An 18,179-nucleotide genomic window follows, 5' to 3' on the forward strand; every position below is an offset into this window, starting at 1 on the left:
TCCCTAATTAACTGACCTAATACAACCTGACAACCTTGTGATTTAATCTAGGAAGAACCTGTCAGAGAATAAAGCCAAAACAAAGTAAGACTAACCTGGGTGATGCTGAGCTCTGGAGACAGAGGCCTGGTGATACCAGCCCTGGATCCTCCATCCTGAGGCCACCTCTCCTCTGGACCTTACTGCTGCATAAGGCCATAACTACTTCCTGCCCTCCTTTATTGCTGAAGACATTCAAAATTATATTGATGCCAGGAATACATTAAAAAGTTATTTTTCTTTTTTTGAGATGGAGTCTTACTCTGTCACCCAGGTTGGAGTGCAGTGGTACAATCTTGGCTCACTGCAAATTCTGCCTCCTGGGTTCAAGCAATTCTCCTGCCTTAGCCTCCCAAGTAGCTGGGATTATGGGCATGTGACACCAGCCCAGCTAATTTTTGTACTTCTTGTAGAGATGGGGTTTTGCCATGTTGGTCAGGCTGGTCTCAAACTCCTGACATCAAGTGACCTGCCTGTCTCGGCCTCCCAAAGTGCTGGAATTACAGATGTGAGCCACAGCGCCTGGCTGAATTAAAGAGTTCTAACTAAGAAGAAGAAAAATACACACTACTCAGGAGATCTAATGTTAAGGTCACGCTCATCCATGAGGGCTTTTCCTGACCTTCCAGAGTATGAGATTCGTGGGTTATATTGTCTTCACTTGCAATAATTGCAGTTATATAACCATGCCATTGCTTTTGTCTGATGTGGCTCTCATGAGGGTAGGGAACATGCTTTTTTGGTGTCTCTTTATTCTTAGTATCTCGCTCCGTGCCTAGGGGGATATAAATTCTCAACAAGTGTGTACTGAATTTTTAAAAAAGAATTTCAGTGGAGGGGAATGAGAGTGGTTTGCTGGGGAGCTGGTATTTTGCATGGGCCCTGGAGGGTGGTGGACCAGTCAGGATGGGCTATGCTAGGCTGCAGTAACAATCTCCCTCAGAATCTTAGCAGTGCATGGCAACAGGTTTTCTTTCTTTCCTGTCTACTATGACAAAATATTATAAATGGAGCAGCTTATAAATAGCAGAAATTTATTTCTCATAGTTCTGAAAGCTGGGAAGTCCCAGATCAAGGCCCTGGCACCTACCTGGTGAGGGCCTGCTCTTCATAGACAATCATCTTTTGACTATAATCTCACAAAGCAGGAGGGTAAAAGCATCTCTCTGGGGTCTCTTTGATAAGGGCACCGATGCCATCCAGGAGGGCTTTACCCTCATGACCTGATTCCCTCCCAGAGGCCCCACCTGCTAACACCATCACATTGGGGGGTGGCTTTCAACATGTGAATCTGTGGGGCAGTGGGGACACACACATTCCTGCCTTTGTAATTGCCACATTACATGTCCATTTTAGGTCAGTTGCAGGCTCTGCTTTGTGTTTCCTTCCTCTAGGCCCCAGGGAATAGAACCTCCACCATTTGGTGTGCTGCTAGTCACAGCGGCAGGAGTCAGAAGAACAGCTGACGCACATGGTGGCTACGAAAGTTCCCACCCAGCAGTGACACAGATCACTTCCACTCACCATCCATTGACAGCACAAGTCACCAAGACATGCCTGACTTCAAGGAGGGAGGGGCAGGAAGAAGGGGAACGGAAATGGGTGGTGATCAACCCTGCTGGGATTATGGGCATGTGTGTTTCCAAAATGAATGAATGAGTGAAGTCACCCTAGGTGAAAGGGGTGGGAAGGCTCTCTAGAATGAGAAAGCAGATTAGTCAAAAGTTCAGAGATGTAGGTGACGACGGGTATTTTCAGGAAAAGCAGTGAGTGACTCTGGTTGGAGGAGAGTGTGGGGAGGCAGACACAAGCCTGGGCTCGTGGAAGGATATCCCTATTGCCACACCAGGGATGGCGTGGAGAACTTGGCAGGCAACATGAGCAATGAAAGGCTTAATGATGAAGGACCTATGATTTAGATTGGTCAAATGACAGTGGAGCCGGCCATGTGATGAAGTGCATGGGAGGGGCAGAGATCAAAACGGGGCTGCTGCGGGATCCTACGGGAGCCGTGTTGCAGGGCTGCTCTGAGCAGTCCGAGTGTGTCTCTCTGCAAATATGCTACAAATACTTGCTAATTCCATATCAGCCATGTATTAGGTTGAACTGTTTCTCTCCAAAAACTCATGTCCATGCAAAACTTCAAAAGAGCCAGGTGTGGTGGTACATGTCTGCAGTATCAAGCTACTTGGGAGGCTGACGTCAGAAGACCTTTTGAGCCCAGGAGTTGAAGGCCAGCCTGGGTAACATAGCAAGATTCCCTCTCTAAAAGAACAAACAAACAAAAATTATCCTATTTGGAAATAGGGTGTTTGCAGATATAATTAGGTAGGTTAAGATGAGAGGGTACAGAGACACAAGAGGAGAATATGCTGACAGAGGCCAAGATTTGCAGTGAGGCATGTATAAGCCAAGGAGCAGCAGGGACTGCCAGTAACCAGCAGAAGCCAGGAAGGGGCAAGGGAAGATCCTTCCCTGAGACTTTAGAGGGAGCAGGGCCCTGTCCACATCTGGATTTTTTACTTCTAGCCTCCAGAACTGCTGGAGAATACAGGGCTGCTGTTTTACGCCACCCAGTTTGTGATGATTTGTTGTGACAGTCCTGGGAAATTGATCCAAGCCAGGGGTGAGGAGAAACGGATTTTCTAAGCACCAAACGCTGCACAACTCTTCATTTATGTTCAAAGTAAAGGAGTTACTACATACCCTGAACGTAGCCTAGACTTTACCCTCATTTGGAATTGTTTTCAGTTCAGTTTTTTGTTTTTGTTTTTGTTTTTAAATTTCATTGCTTACATCTTGATATTATAGGCCAAGCATGCTTGCAGAAACTGGGGTAATTTACTTTTACTTCATTAAAAATCCCAGATAGCCATCCCTCCACCTGGGATCAGGAAGCAGGTAGAATCCCCTTTCCCCTCCTCACAGAGTCCAAGCAGTAAGACTGAATAAGATAGGTGAGTTCAAAGAGAAACATTTGCATCTGCTCAGTTCTTCAACCAATATGTACTGAACTTCTCTACAGTCAGGTGTGCAAGATGCCAGGAGGGATGAGATGAGATGACGACGATGATGATGATGATAAAGGCAATGAGGATGATGACTACACTTTAACGAGAGCTTCCTATGTGCCAGAGACCATTCCAGGCACTTCACATATGTTATACACATATATTTATCACAACGACCTTACATTGTTATGTACGTCTTATACATGAGGAGGCAGAGACAGGAAATCAAACAACTTGCTCAAGAGCATAGAGCCTGCAAGTGGCTGAGATAAGATACAAATAATTCTCCAAGAGAGGTCAGTGGTGACTTTTGGGAAAAGGGAAATGAGAAAGGAGGTGGATAAAGGCTGTTGTTTTTCCTAAAAAAAATATTGAAGACTTATATAACCAGGTTCAAGAGAAACTTGATAAACACTACAAAGCGAAAGGAAGAGGAAATGAAGAAATGGGACTTTGGGGACAGATGCCTGTTTTGAAAAGTTTAGGGAGGAAGGGGTGAGAGGAATTGGGTTGACATATAGCAGGGGGACTTAGGATTAACAGGGGATTGGTTTAGGGTGGGTCATTGATTGCAGTGAATGTTTACTTGTTGATTAGTTTGATCTAGAAGAGAGGGAGAGATGGATGCTGGAGGAGGGAGGTGGTCCTGAGGGAGCCCAGGACTGGAGCTGAGGAGATACTCACTTTTTAGGAACACTTTTTCATTTTGACAGACAGAAAAGACTATAGGTCTGCAGCAGTAGACCCTTACATTGTGATTGGAAGGCTTGATGATTTCTCTCACTCATTTCCTCCATGCACGGAGAGGTGGGGTAATTTACCCAGATGCTACAGCTCATAAGTGGTGAAGGTGGAGGTGGGACCACAGCCCACTGGGTTCTTCCCCACGAATCCCTGCTGCCTCCTGGTCTCTCCTAAGCCCGAGTACCCATGAATTCCAAGAAAGACAGTTGCAAATAGGTGATTCCTATGGTCCTTTTTGGAACATTTAGTTAGAATATTCTAGTATAAAATCTAAGGTGCTGTTAAGTAGAAATTTCCAGCGGACATTAGTCCAGAAAATCCAGTTTCATCCTGTGATGGATTTGCAGCACGTGTGCATTTACTAAGCAAATCTGACTCTACTGCTGACCAGTGAGAAAGAGGAATCACGTAAACAGTTCAGTGCAATTGCACCCACATTGATCTCTGAGAGCTTCTGCCGCCTCAGCTGGCTGGGGTGCGGGACGTGGAGGTGCATGCAGTTCCCAGGTCCTGGTGAGGGGCCCCTGCAGAGGGTGGGCATCCACTATGTTTTATGTGCATCCAGGCCTGTACTAAAGTCAGTCTTTCTCCTGCGGCGTGACACTTAGCTAAATATGAGAAAACTTCATGTGATAATCAGTGGAAGAAAACATCCTTTGCAAAATGTGTTGGGCTTACTGAGAGGGGGAGTGTGGAATCTAAATGGTGTCTTCCTCAGGATTTCTCCAAGGTGATGTGGACTCTGATTTCAGAATGCCATCACTTGGGAAATTGTGTTCCACTGCTCTAATTCTTTTCTTTCTTTTTTTTTTGAAACACAGTCTCACTCTATTGTCCAGGCTGGAGAGCAATAGCGTGATCTTGGCTCACTGCAACCTCCACCTCCCGGGTTCAAGCGTTCTCCTGCCTCAACCTCCTGAGTAGCTGGGATTACAGGTGCCCACCACCACATCCAGCTGATTTTTGTATTTTTAGCAGAGATGGGGTTTCACTATGTTGTCCAGTCTGGTCTTGAACTCCTGACTCCGTGATCTGCCTGCCTTGCCCTCCCAAAGTGCTGGGATTACAGGCATGAGCCACCACACCTGGCCCAGCCACTGCTCAAATTCTTGCCACCTCTCTCTGCTCTTTTCTCCTTATTCAACTCTCCTTTCTCTGTCCTCTGATTTTTTCAATGCTAATGGTCTTCCAGAAGGTTACGCTTCCTGCACAAGCCCAGCCTCCCACCAGGCAACCTCCTCAGCGTTTCAAGCTGCAAGTCTGGGCTGCTCTTTGTGCTCCATCCTGAGGATCCCCTCAAAGAGACAGGCAAGGGCGTCACCTGGCAAAATGCTCTTCTTCTTCCAGGCACTTGGAGTTCCATTTGTTACTGAAGAAGTGGGCCGCCTTTGCTGCACTTTTGAACCTGATACTCCTTATCTCGACACTTCGCACTTTTGAACTTGAGGCATTGTAGCTTTTGCAGATTAAAAAAACAAAGGTGCTCTCTCAAAAAATCACCACAATGGGGGAGCCCACGGAAAAATGGGTAAATGTAAGCTGGGTAAAAGCAAATAGGCACACAGACTGCTTGAGGATCTTTAGGCAACAGGATGGCTCCCAAAGATGCACAATTTTTGTTGTTCACGATCATGTCCCCAGGGTTTAAAATGGTACCTGGGCATAGCAGGTCCTTAATATAGTTAGAGAATGAATGAGTTCAGCTCAACCATGCTGTATGGATGGAGAAACTGCGTCTTGGGGTTGTGCCATGCTATGCCCCCGTAGAAAAGGTCTTGGCCTTTTCAGTCCTTTCCCAGTGGTGGCGCACAGGACCCAGCTCATAAGACCAGCTCAATTCTGTCATTTGTGGACTGACAGAATAAATAAGTGTTGGGGCCTAGGGAGGCAAATGGGAAGCAGAGAGGAAAGCCATGCCCCCTGCCTTGGGACAGCATAGGTTGGCACAGAAACGAGGTTTACAATTCAGCAGGAAATGAGTGTGTGTGTGTGTGTGTGGTGTGTGTGGTGTGTGTGGCGGGGGGTGGGAGGACAGCGAGGGTCACCTGAGCTTGCCCTAAGTCTGGTTTTAGCTCAGTGGCAAATTCAAGGCTGGGCAGGTGGCCTGAGGACAATGACGGTGCCAGCTGTCAGTCTTCCTTTATTCATAAAATCATGTTCCACCACGCAGTGCTTCTCAACCTGGCTGCACATCAGGAGCCACCTGGGGAGCTCTGTAAAAACCCCAATGCCCAGTTAGTTTGCACTCCCTGGGATTCTGATTAAACTGTCTCTCTTTCTTTCTTTTTTTTTTTTTTTTTTGGGCGGCTCCTCTGGGGCTTCTCATGTGCAGTAAGGGTTTAGAATTGCTGGTTCCTGCGGCCAAATGAGAACATGCAGGCAACAGTCACACACAAACAGGGCAGGACAGCAGGACAGTGCTAAGGCTGGAAAGGGCGTGTCTTGGAAGTTCAGGAAATCAGAAGAAGAAGGGGTGAGAATCCTCCCTTCTGGGCCTGTGGGGCAAGAGAGAAGACCCAGCGGGCAAGGTCCAGCGAGTGTGCTTAGATCTGGAAGATGAGGGGAAGGGGGGGCGCTGGGCGGGGGGCGGCGGTGGGCAAGATGGACGAGATTCAGCGGGAGCGAGGATTTCAGCGGAGAGCTTCGGCGACAAGGAAGAAGGGAGCCGGTCGGGCGAAAGCGAAGGCGGCTGCTGAGGGCAGGCAGCGGCATCCGGCTGGGGAGCGGAGCGGGTGAGACCCGGGGGAAGTGCAGGGAGTCGCCCAGGGCGTGGCGCGACGAGACTCGGAGGAGAAACTGAGGCCGAGATGGGGCCCTCCGGCCTCACGGAGACACGAGGAAGTCCGCAGGCACACGCGCGAGCGCGCACAGGAACACGCACGAGCACACAGTCCTCCTCCGGGCAGGGCACACGCGCCCGCACACAGGCCGAGGCCCCGGACTCGGAGGGGCAGCAGAGCCGACCCACCACCCGGGCCCCGAGGCCCCTCTCGGCCGCGCCCCTGCGAACGCTTGCGCAACAGGCGGCGGCTCCAGCGGGCGCCGGCCGAGCGCGGCCTCAGCCCGGCCCCGCGCGCCCGGGAGGAGGGAGCGGGGAAGGGGTGTGTCCCGGCTGCGTGCGGGCCCGAGGGGCCTGGGAGGGGCGAGGCGCGGGGGCGGGGCCGCGGGCTATAAAGTCGGCCTCCGCCGGGACGTAAACAAACCTCGCCTGGTCCGCGCTCGCGCTGCGCTGCCCCAGCTCGTCTTCCGCCCTCGGCTCCTGCGGGCGCCGCGCCGCCAGCCTCGGCACGGTCCTTTCCTTCCTCCCTCGCGTTAGGTAAGCCCGCGCCCTCCTCTCCCGGGCTCGACGCGGAGCGGAAAGGGGCCCCCCATGCCGTGCCGCTGGAGCCCGGGGACCGCCCTTTGTAGCCCCGCGGGCCCCAGGAGCGAGCGCCCCGGAGCAGCAAGTGCGTGGCCATCCCGGGGCGCGGCGTGAGGCGCCTTTGGGTGCCGGGACCTCTGAAAAGGGCGCTTCAATTAGGGAAAGGGAGAAAAAAAAAGATAGGTTCCCATTTATCTTCCCCCCTCGCTGGGGATATGGGGTTCTGGGGTCGGGAAGGGGGCGACGAGACGGCCCGAAAACACCTGGATCGCGTTTCCTGGCGTCCTCTTGGAATCCCAGCTGGCGCTGCTGGCAGGGGTGCGCGCTGGACGTGGGTGCAGAAGGGACTGGCTGTGTGTGTGGCGGGGGGAACGGAGAGATTGCGCGCGAGTGTGTAGATGAGGGGTTGGTAGCAGCGAGCGGCCTTGGCCAGGAGGCTGGAGAAGGGGGCGTGGGTGTGTCTGGCTCCTAGACTGGGTCCGGAACGGGTGTGGATCCGAGAGGCTGGTGGCGCTTCAGTCCCGAGGCGCACCCAGGGCGGTGTGAGTGTGCGTGTGAGTGTAAGAGTGTGCTGGGGGGAGGGTCCAGGGTGTGTCACAGCACGACCCGCGCGCGGGAGCAAAGTGTCTTCCAGCGCCCCTGGGCAGAGTGCGACCCCGGGGTTGGCGCAGCGGCGGCAACGTGGGAGAAGTGGCCTGGGCGAGAGGGGTCTCGGGGACACTTGGCAGCCCCAGAGCTGGCTGGAGCTAGGAGTGGCGTCATTTTCGCCTCCTCCCACCCTCCCCCACTTTCCTCCCCTCCCCTGCCTCCGGTACTGGCCGCTCCTGCCCTCCAGAGGGGAAAACAGCTGGAATTTACTCCGACGTTCCTGGGGGATCCGCCGCGGTCTCTGATTCAGCCTCGGGAGGAGATTCCGGCAGGGCATGGGGAATGCGGCTGGTTCTGGGGAAAACACGCTGTCACGTCTCTGTCAAATTAGTAGCTGGAGCTGGGATTTCGTGGGTTGGTTCCTTACTCCCACCCCTCCCCCGCTTCCCCTGCGGATGGTCCCTGCTGTCTCTGGGGGTCCTGAAGAGCAGGCCTCTGTGGCTCGGAAGTGGGAGGTGCCCAGCAGCGGGTGGGGGAGTCAGGGCCCTTGGTTATTTTATGCTCACCCAAGAACAGCCCTTCCTCACTACGCTGGGGCACTTCAGTTTGCTTGGTCCCTTTAAGCTACTGGGAAAGATCTAAGATTCAGAGATCAGCCGGTGGCCAGGCAGGAGGGCGGTAGACATCCTTATATTTATTACCTGTTAGCGGCACGGGACCTTCTCTTAAATGAACATATCTAAATAGGACCCCCCTGTTCTTGCTACAGAAATGCAGTTTCAAGGAGATTTTTTCCGTTTAGACTCTTCCTGCATAGAAATTCTGGCGTTCTCACTGAGTTTCACAAATGTGATTTGAAATAAGCAAGGTGTGGAGAGGGCAAACCCCAGCGCCTGTCTTGGAGGGGCTGCCTTTTGGTGGGGAAGACACAGCTGGAGGCGCAGACTGGTTCTGTGTGGTGTGTGTGGTGGCAGAGCCAGCCCCAGGCGGAGGCAGCGCAAGGTGGGGGATGAAGGAACGTGTGAGGGAGAGACAGGGTTTCGGGGGTGTGATGGAAAATGGGATGTTCCCCTGACCTGTGACTTATTAGCTTTGCGGGACCGTGTCTCCCACAAGAATGTAACCTGCACCTTGGTGAGGAAGAGGATATGCCTTCCTCCTCCTGTAACCTGGCCCTGGCCCAGCGCCTGGCAGGTAGGAGTTGAAATATACACGTGGGATGAGTTGGCTGGCTCTGGGCCTTCTGCATCATTCTCCTGTGAATCAGCAGGTTGAGTCCCCTGAGAGACCCGGCATGGTGGAGGTGTTGGGTTTGGCTTTCCAAGGACCCTGGAGTGTCTGTTTGGGTCTCCTATCCTGAAGAAGTTCTTTTGGAGCAACAAGGTTTGATCATTTGAGTGGAATAAAAAACTCATACAGGACCTAGTCCAGCTTCTTTCCATTTTACAGCTGGAAGGTGAGGTGCGGAGATGGGAGGGGTGTGCCCAGTCAGAGCTGAGCTGGAGCGGAACTCCGTCTCCAGACCCCTTTGTGGGAGTCTCCTGCGTGGGACTGAAGGCAGTGGAGAGGGTTCCTGACAGGATTTTGCCTGCCTGCTATGGAGGGGCAAAAGGAAATTGTATCTTCACTGGGTTTCAGGTGAGGAAACTTTTGAGGCTAAAGAGGAAGAGTGGGATGATTTTTTTAAAAAGTGTAAATCAGGTGTTCTTGAGAGATTAACAAAACCAGCCTAAAGAGCAGGTGCTTAGAGGCTGCAGCCCGCTGGGGCGGCCTTTGACTGAATGGGGCTGCCCCCAAGAGGGAAGGCATATGTCAACTGAGCTGGGGTCCCCCCCCGCCCCCCGCCGGGTACATTGAAACCCTTTGGCGTGAACTTGCCTCCACATGAACCTGGAAGAAAGATGGCATTGTGTTTTTCTGATGAACCGAAGCTTCAGTTCTTCTTGGGACTCAGCCCCAGAGAATCCTATTCTAGACATGACTCAGTGGCCCTGTCCTGGGAGAGAAAGCATGATGACTCAGCATCCAAGACTCGCAGTGTTCAGGTTGGACTCAGCCTGGACGGAAAGACAGGGAGGGACACAGCATCTCTCTCCCTCCAGAGCATTTGCTATCTGTCTTCATCCGCCTTCATCCTTGCAAAAATGCTGCCTGGACCACATTGCTCCATTCAGCGGATAAGGCAGCCGAGGCCAGGAGAGTTTACGGATTTGCCTGTAGCCGTATCTCAGGGGGGAGAGCCAGATTTTAAACCCAGACAGTTGGACTTAAGAGCCTTTTTTTAATGGCAATATGTTGGGATGCCTGAAGAAATCAGGCTTGAATGAAAAGGCCATCAGGAGCTCCATGCCTCAGTTTCCTTCTGTAAAATGTTAGTCACAGACACGCTGTCGTTAGGATGTGTAACTGTTCATCTATGTAAACTGAGACCAGCACCCAGCATGTGGAAAACAGAGTGTAGGTGTTTGCAGTCGGTAACACCCACAGAAGACATTCTCAAGGTATCTTCTCGGCAAGCGGAGTCTGGGGCCCTTTGTCCTAAACCTACCCAAGGCTGTGAAAGTGCCTGCAAATGCTTGACCTAGGTTTTGCTTTTTGCTAAACTTATGTAGGCTGCATAATAGTGTGATGAGAACCTTGTCTGAAATGCACATTTTGATGCTCAGTCTCCTGCGATTCTGTCTCCATCAAGGCATAAACTATTGTTTCAAAGCTCCCTTGGCTGGGTTGGGAGCGGGGCCTCCCGCAGGCAGCCAGAGTTGAGAACCTCTGCTCTGGAGTGACGTGGGAGAGAAGAAAGAAAGATGTGGTCATACATTCTGTTCCTTCTAGGCCACCCTGTGTCCTCAGCGCCTGGGAATTAGTGAGTGCTCAGTAAATAGCTCTTGTGTGCTCCAGTGCCTTGGAGGTTCAATGCATCGCATCATCTGATTTAGGTAGAAGACATTCTTTACACCACTTAGGTCAGAAAACTGAGGCTCAGGCAGGTGACTCTACTGTCCAGAGTCCAGGGAGTGGGGTTCTAGCCAAGGGGAGCCTCTTGAGCCCTTTCTACATGCCAGCATTGCCCGTGGAGGCTGCCCACCCTCTCTGGGCCCGCCTTTTGAGAATGAGCTTGGCTTCCTGGATCCACCCCAGGCTGCTGTTCCTGTCTCTGATGGCAGTGTGGTAGAAGGCCTGGGCATCCACTTGCTTTTTATCTTTCAACTTGGAGACAAAAAGGCAGGCTAGATGGCAGTCTTGACTGAGAACTTGGCCCAGGCAGGTGTGCAGAGGTGCTGGGGACACTGAAGCCTCACAGGAAGGCAGCTGCAAAAGTAGAGGGTCACAAATGGGTGTTGGCCTGGAGCCGAGTTCTTGGGATGGGGGCCATGTGAAAAGAAACCTTGGCCCCTCGGGTGGGGCGTCGGCTCTGGCGCTGCAGAATGGGAATGGATTACACAATTGGGGCCAGAAGCAGGTCTCTTTTTGACCCAGATCTTTGACTTTCCCACCTAAGATTGTTTGCAGACCTGCCTGCCCCCTGCCTGCCTGGGCTCGGTGTCTGACCTTTTGAGTCCAGCAGTTGTTCTTGCAACTGAAGTGGTAGAAAGTAAGACTCCTTAACAGTCCGGGGTCTTGAATGCCGGGCCCAGCAGTTGAATCTTTCCTTTCTTTAAATCTGCAGGGACCTTTCTGCAGCTATACATTTATAGAGCTCTGTTTAAAGGGAGATGGAGAGGGTCCCAGGTCTCTATCCTGTTCTCCTGTCTTCACGCTCAGCCCCACCCCCATGGAACCTAAGAAGGTTCTGAGTAACCGTCTTCAAATATGGATGTGAGAGGGCCATTTAAGAGGTGGGACTGCAGCCTCTCTCAGCTGGGATTGCTTACCACCTCTCCCTCCTCCTTTTTAATCACAGAACTCTCTTCCTTTCTCCAGAAAGGCCTCCATGGCTGTTCCCCACTGGAGGGGAGGCTGGGTTGGGGCCTTCCTTGGACCTGCCCACATCCCCCGTGAAACCTGAGAGCCTGTCCTGAGTAGGTATTGTGTTCTGTGTTCGTGGTGGTGGAAAGGACACCTCCATCGATTAAGGAAGTAACTTGGACCACCTTGCATAGACAAGATTGGAGGCCCATTCCAGAGGGTGGAAGCTGCAAGACCGTTTTAGGGGAGGATTCTGTTAGTGTGGCCAGCATCCCATCTCGGGACAAAGGGTTCAGTATGAAGAATCCGTTTCCTCGTCCTCTGCTAACACTGGCTCCGTCTGTGTGATTTCGACAAATTATCTCAGACCGTCCAGCGCAGCTCAAGCCTGTCCCGCAGATTCACAGAATAATCCTCTAAGGAGACCAGTGTCCCCCTTTGGACTTCCAGTTATTCGCCCCGTCCCCTCAGACGGTCGTCTTCTCTCTGCCAAACAAATGACTCGAGCTGCCAAAACTCTGCTGAGACCCACCAGGAAGATCTCAGGTGTATTACAGAAAAGAGGTGGGTCCTGATGAGATTCCCAGCACCTCCCTCTGCCTGCTGTTGTGTTTGGGACACTCGCTGACATCCCTGGTGCTGTGCTCACGTTGAGCACACAGAAGTTCAGTTTCAGCTCCAGCCCCTCCGTACCCACAGCCGGGGAGTGAAGGCAGCTTTGGCTTGTTTGAGAGGGAGGCTGTGGCGTTCACCTTCTTAGGGATCCCTTTTTCATTCCTTGCTTATCACATACATCACTGACGCCTCCTGGGTTTCAGGGTCCACTGCAAAGCATGGGGGCCCTCGAGGATTTCCTAGTGTGACTTTGTTCTCTGTGTGACATTTGTACTGTTTTGTTGATTTTGATTGCCCTGAAACATTTCCCTAACTTCTAAACTAGGGAAGGTCCAGTGAATCCACCCATATTGTTTGCTGAGTTGATTAGATAAGAAAGACAGTGAGTGAAGACTGCCAACTTCCTCCCCCTCCCCAGAGCCTTGAGTTTCAAAAGGTCCAGAAAACACCCAGTGAGCCCGTGAACTGCTTTGTCGCTTGACTTCAAAATCTGTTTTGGCAAAGCAATGACAAAGGAACGTATCCACAGTAAGGCAGGGCTATCCAGGGCCTATCTCAAGGTGGTTTTCCTTGACGTTCAGGCAGAAACGGTGCTGTTCTCAGCAATCTTCTGGGGAAATTGCCATAGCAAACAGCAACAGCACACATTGATTTTTTGCCTCCTTTGAAAATTTGTTCTGTCAAGAGCCCAGTGTGCTGGAAAGAACACTGGCTTTCATGTGGCTTTGAAACCAGGCATGTTATGGAGGGGTAGAATCTGGGCCAGTTGCTGATGGTGACAATCAATGCTACACTTGCCAGCGATCCCCCCCAGGCCTCCGTTTCTCTGCTTCACTAAAGGCCTCCAAGGGTCTGTTGTCTGTCCTCCCCCGAGGGAACGATTGCGTGCCACACCTACAGCCACAACGAAACAGTGAGTTTTTCACCTTTCCCTCAGCAAGAAGGAGTCTAGGCCTGTGGCCTTTGGAAGTCACGTGGACCTTTGTTTTTGAGCCTCAGGTTACCTGTCTATGAACTGGGCATGATAATACCCAAACTCTCCCAAGGGAGCCTCCTTGAGGAGCCAGTGAAACAATGTGCTGAGTGAGCACTCTTCCCAAGCGTTGAGTTGGCTGTCGTAGGAAGGTCCTGTGGGGGAGCTGAAAACAGGGAACCTTCTGGATGTTATGAAGGAGGCGAAGTCCAAGGCGCCAGTTTTGCCAAAAGCTCAAGCCTACTCGTCGCAGCTCAGTGACGACTATGCAGGTGGAGGAGAGGCATGTGACTGTCCCGCTGATGTCCACACACCAGAAGCCTCATGGTCACGTGCAGCCCACCTCACAGCGTTGCCCCTGGGTCATGGGCGGTGGTAAGGACGGTGGGTATATTTCGGGCAATGCAAAGTCGCTGTCAGTGTTCCCTTTAAGGTTGCTTTAACCTGTGCCAGCTCGACGCTTGCTGACTTGGGGCACACATCTTAACCTCTTGGTGCTTCAGTTTCCCCATCTGTTAAATGGTGACATGCGGGTACCTCCCTCCTAGGGTTTCTGTGAGGCTTAAAGGAAATACAGGGTTCAGAGCCCAGTTAGTGCCACAGATACTCTCTGGTGCTGCTTTTGTGGTGTGTCTGGGTAGGGTTTCATTGTTGCCTTCCTGTGGCTACTCTTCCTGGTGGGTGGAACCTGGAAATCTTAGGACAGATCATGGATGTTGCTCTACTGGGGTACCCTTTCAGCCCCACCCTGTGGGAGTTTGGGGTGCCCCAGGAGAGTTTGCTCAAGAGGGTGTACAGATGGGTGGCTAGGCTGTAGTCTTACCAGACAGGGGTCTGAGGCTGGAAGAAATGGGGGGCTTGGTCCAAGGTGCAGGGCTAATCTGGCCAGAGCTGAGCCCAGCAGGGCCTTGGTAAGACCCTATGGCTTTGTGAAGGACCTTCTTGCCTGGGCTTCCATTTGCCTACAGGTTTGTTGTGGGTAGCGTGATGCCTATAGACATACACGGTGCCTACTTTACAGATGGAGAAACCAAGGCCCAGAGAGGAAGTGATTTACTCAGAGTCATGGAACAGGAAGGTGGCAGGGTCCCCAGGCCCTGATTCCCAGGCCAGCGCTCCTGCTGCCCCACTGAGGCTTTGGGGAAACACAGGCTCTGTGTGTCCCTTCAATCCCCCAGGGGCTGTTGAATAGTTCTCAGGTGACCTCGGATTACCCAAGATGCCTCTGCCAACTGCCCTCCCAGGCCCCAGGGTCATGGGTCACATTCTTTTCTTCCTCGGGCAGATCCTGACCTTGGCTTTGCCTGGAACCTATGATCCAGCTCTCTGCTGACTCTCCTGGGTCTGCTGGACCGGAGAGGTATTTGTGTAGCCCTTCTTGGGCCCTCGTTACTCATTGACAGTGCTGGTGGAGAGGAGGGCTCCAGTTGTGTGCATTGGGTCTGATAGCCAGAAACCCCGGTGGCATTTGCTGGACATCTTCCACATGTCCCTCTCCTTGCTGGGACTCTGGGACTGAACCCCAGTCTGCATCCTCACAGATGTCCTGGCGTCTCCAAGTCAACCCTGAAAGGAAAGTACGCTGATGAATTAAGCAGCTGTTTGTCAGGTTCTCCATGCCGTTCTTGAATTTAAGCCCCACTGTTAATCATTGCCCATTTGACGGACCAGTAAACTGACACAAAGAGGTTAGATAGCCCAGACATGGTGGCACATGCCTGTGATCTGAGCTACTCAGGAGGCCGAAGTAGGATCATTTGAGCCCAGGAGTTTGAGACCAGTCTGGGAACCTAGCAAGACCCTGTCTCTCTAAAAAAGAATACAGTTTTAAAAAGAGATTCAGTAAATTGTTCAGGATCACAGAGCTAATAAATGGTGACCCCAGCATGTGGCCTGCCAGCCTCCCCCCTGGCTCCTGGCTACCACTACCACTTCTCTGACATTGGTCTTTTCAGAATTCCTTCCAGGCAGGTGGTTGGGGAAGGAAGACGTGGAGATACAAGTCAGGCTGGCAGCTGGTGTTGTGACCTGGAGCCCTGTTTCTGGTGCTAAGCCGGGTTTTAGCTGAAGGAAACCTGCTGGAGGGGTTTCCTCTATGTATCTTAGGGAGCAAAGATGGCCTCAGAGATGGAGACACGGTTTGTCAGTCCCAAGCCACTGCAGAGACAGGGCAGGTGGGCTAGGAGTCAGCCCCAGGTCCCCTGGCGTGCTGCATGTAGCCCTGCCCTGCCACCGCACCTGCTAGAGGACCAATTTAATGCCGTAGTGGGTCTCAACATTCGGTGATTTGGACTTTGCATGAGGCAGGGAGCACTGGAGTCTGGCAAGTACCTCGAGCCCAGGGACAGGCTCCGCCTGCCACACCTGCTAAGCCATGAGGACCTTTGGTGCCCTGGGGGAAGGGAGCAGGAGTGGAGGCACCAGCCAGAGCCCCCAAACCAGGTCATGTATCACCTGCCACACTTCCTGCTGGCAGACGGAGATCTCAGACATCAGAATACAGTCTTCTGCTAGAGCTGGGTCCTTCCACTCGGTGGTGACTTTGAATCCCAGAAAAGTATTTCGGGGACGAGTGGAGTGAAGGAAGAGTGTGAGCATCAGATCTGGCTCCTCTCCAGCCTGTGTGCTGCAGCCAACTGGGTGAGCTCAGGACAGCCGGCCGCCGCTTGGGTCCAGCCTCCTCCTCTGTGAATGAAGGTTTGAAGGTGGTGGGGTGCGTGCGTGTGCGTGTAAGTGTGTGAGAATGTGCGTGTGTGAGTGAATGTGTGTGAGTCTCAATGACTGTGACTGTGAGAGTCCATGAGAGTGTATCAGTGTGAGAATGTGTGAGTGTGTGAGAAAGTGAGTGTGAGACTATTTAAAAGTGTATGAAAGTGAGTTTGCAAGTGTGTCAGTGTGTGAGAATGTGTGAGTGCATCTGAGTGTGTGTGTGTGCACATGCGCTGGATTAAGAATGCATCCAACTGACATTTTCTGGATACTGTTACATGCTAACAATTACTAAAATCAGCTGTTCCGAAGGTGGGTGGATGTTGCACCAGGGGACATTGGCAACATTTGCGGATTCTTTTGCTGGTCACAGCCTGGGAGGTATGCTGTGGGCAAGTGGTGGGCAGAGGCCAGGGACGCTGCAGAGCCTCCTTCCATGCTCAGGGCAGCCGCTAAAGCAGAGGCTGCATATGGAGCCCAAATGTCAGCAGTGCTGAGCTGAGAACTCTGTCCAGGAGGTACAGTGATGGTGAAGACATCTGCCCTGCCCTCCAGGGAGACAGACAGGACAGTGGACACAGCCAGGACGCAGCCTCATGAGCGAACCCGAGGGAGCCCCTGTCCCCTGGGACTGTGAGCTCCATGGGGCAGGAGCTGTGTCTATTTGCTCCTGATCCCCAGACGGGTCCCATAGCTGGTCTCGGCACCGTAGCTGCTGTTATTTTTGTTCTTAGCTCCGTGTTGGGCACATAGAGCCTATGTGGGAAGAAACTTCTGAATAAATCCTGAGTTTTCCAGCCTGCTTCCCGGAACTCAGATATTTTTGAAGGCCAGCCCGGAGGCATGGGGGCTGGGGGTGGGCAGATTGTAGGCAGCCGAGTCCCTGGGTGGAGTGGGGCTCAGGCCCTTCACCCTGGCTTCAGCCAAAGCACCTAGGCATTAAAATATATACATATATATGTGTGTATATATATATACACACATATATATATATATATGTATATATATATATTTTTTTATTTTTTAACATTTTTATATGTTGAACTTTCTTACATGATTTCCTTTGAACAAAAGCTCCTGCAAAAAAGGAAAAAGTCTGAAAAGTTGAGGCATCAGGGACAAGGTGAGGGCTGCTTGACCGGCCCAACTCGGGGGAACTGAGGTGAGGGAGCCACTCTCCTCCTGCCCTGCAGGCTGACCAGATGGTGGACCGCCAGCAGCTGGCTGGTGCAACACGCAGAAAGCACCTTCTGCAGTCCTCGGTTCAGGGAGCGTTGGAATTGCAGGGCGTGAGCAACATGCAGCCTGCCCCGAAGCCTGCAGCCCCCACAGTCCCCCCAGACTAGTGCAGAGTCTGGGACACTTCCCAAATGGTTCACAATCAATCATCTAATCTTTTGGGGGACAATAAATAATGTCACCAGACATTGCCGACTATCCCTGGGGAGATAAAATCCCCCCTAGTTTAGATACGCCCTGTGATCATACTCAGTAGCTTTATCTCTGGATTTCCCAAAGGCCTTAGCTCTGAGGCGGCTGGGTCAGAGAAGGCCCCACCAGCTCCCAACAGCAGATGCTCAATAACTTGATATTTCTAGGAGACACAGCGAGTTTTCAACCCATTGCCTCGTGTGGTCTGGGAAGCTAAGTTGCAGGAAGGAAAAAGGCACCGGGTAGGGTAAAGGGGTTTCACTAGCTAAAGAAACGAGGAAGGTGGACATTTCTTCCTGTTCTGTTCTGGAGGAGGAGAGCTGGTGGAGGCTGACACCATATCCTAATGTGATCACGGTTTCTGGAAGCCAAAGAGAACTGACCAAACTGGGCTGAACCACAGCATTTGTGGAGTCCTCATAAATGTAGAATTTGTTTTCAAGGCATTGCATTCTTCAGGTTTAGCAACAGCTTTAACAGCGAATTTCACTGAAAGCGTGGCTGGTGAGCTGCATTGTCCATTTATTCAGAGGAAGCTGCAACCTGACTCTGCACCTAGGAGAGTCTCACGCTGGGAGCTAGAGGTGGAGAAAAGAACAAGGCAGGCAAGCTGCCTGCCTCATGAAGCTCACAGCGAGGGCTGCTTGACTTTACCCTGGAGTGCTTTGCTGAGCAGGGTATGCTAAGAAGCTCCTGTGAAATGAGAAGTCCTTTGACTCTCAAAATGAGGGGTGGTATTGGCAGGGCCCTGGGTTTCTGGAAGGCTCCCTAGGTCGTGTAGGCGAGGTGTCCCACAGGCCAG

At 52.1% G+C, this 18,179-nt stretch overlaps 1 protein-coding gene across 1 annotated transcript in view; it reads left to right on the plus strand.

The window, feature by feature from the left end:
• The first annotated feature begins 6,943 nt into the window (after window positions 1-6,943).
• The window catches only part of NDRG1 (N-myc downstream regulated 1), a 58,282-nt gene continuing 47,046 nt past the window's right edge, over window positions 6,944-18,179 (plus strand). Inside the window, exon 1 of the mRNA XM_017500042.1 lies at window positions 6,944-7,110. The gene's annotated coding sequence lies outside the window, so the exon portion shown is untranslated. The remainder of the gene's footprint in view (window positions 7,111-18,179) is intronic.

This window comes from Cebus imitator, unplaced genomic scaffold (genome assembly GCF_001604975.1).
Source record: "Cebus imitator isolate Cc_AM_T3 unplaced genomic scaffold, Cebus_imitator-1.0 Scaffold13, whole genome shotgun sequence".
Classification (NCBI taxonomy): domain Eukaryota; kingdom Metazoa; phylum Chordata; class Mammalia; order Primates; family Cebidae; genus Cebus; species Cebus imitator.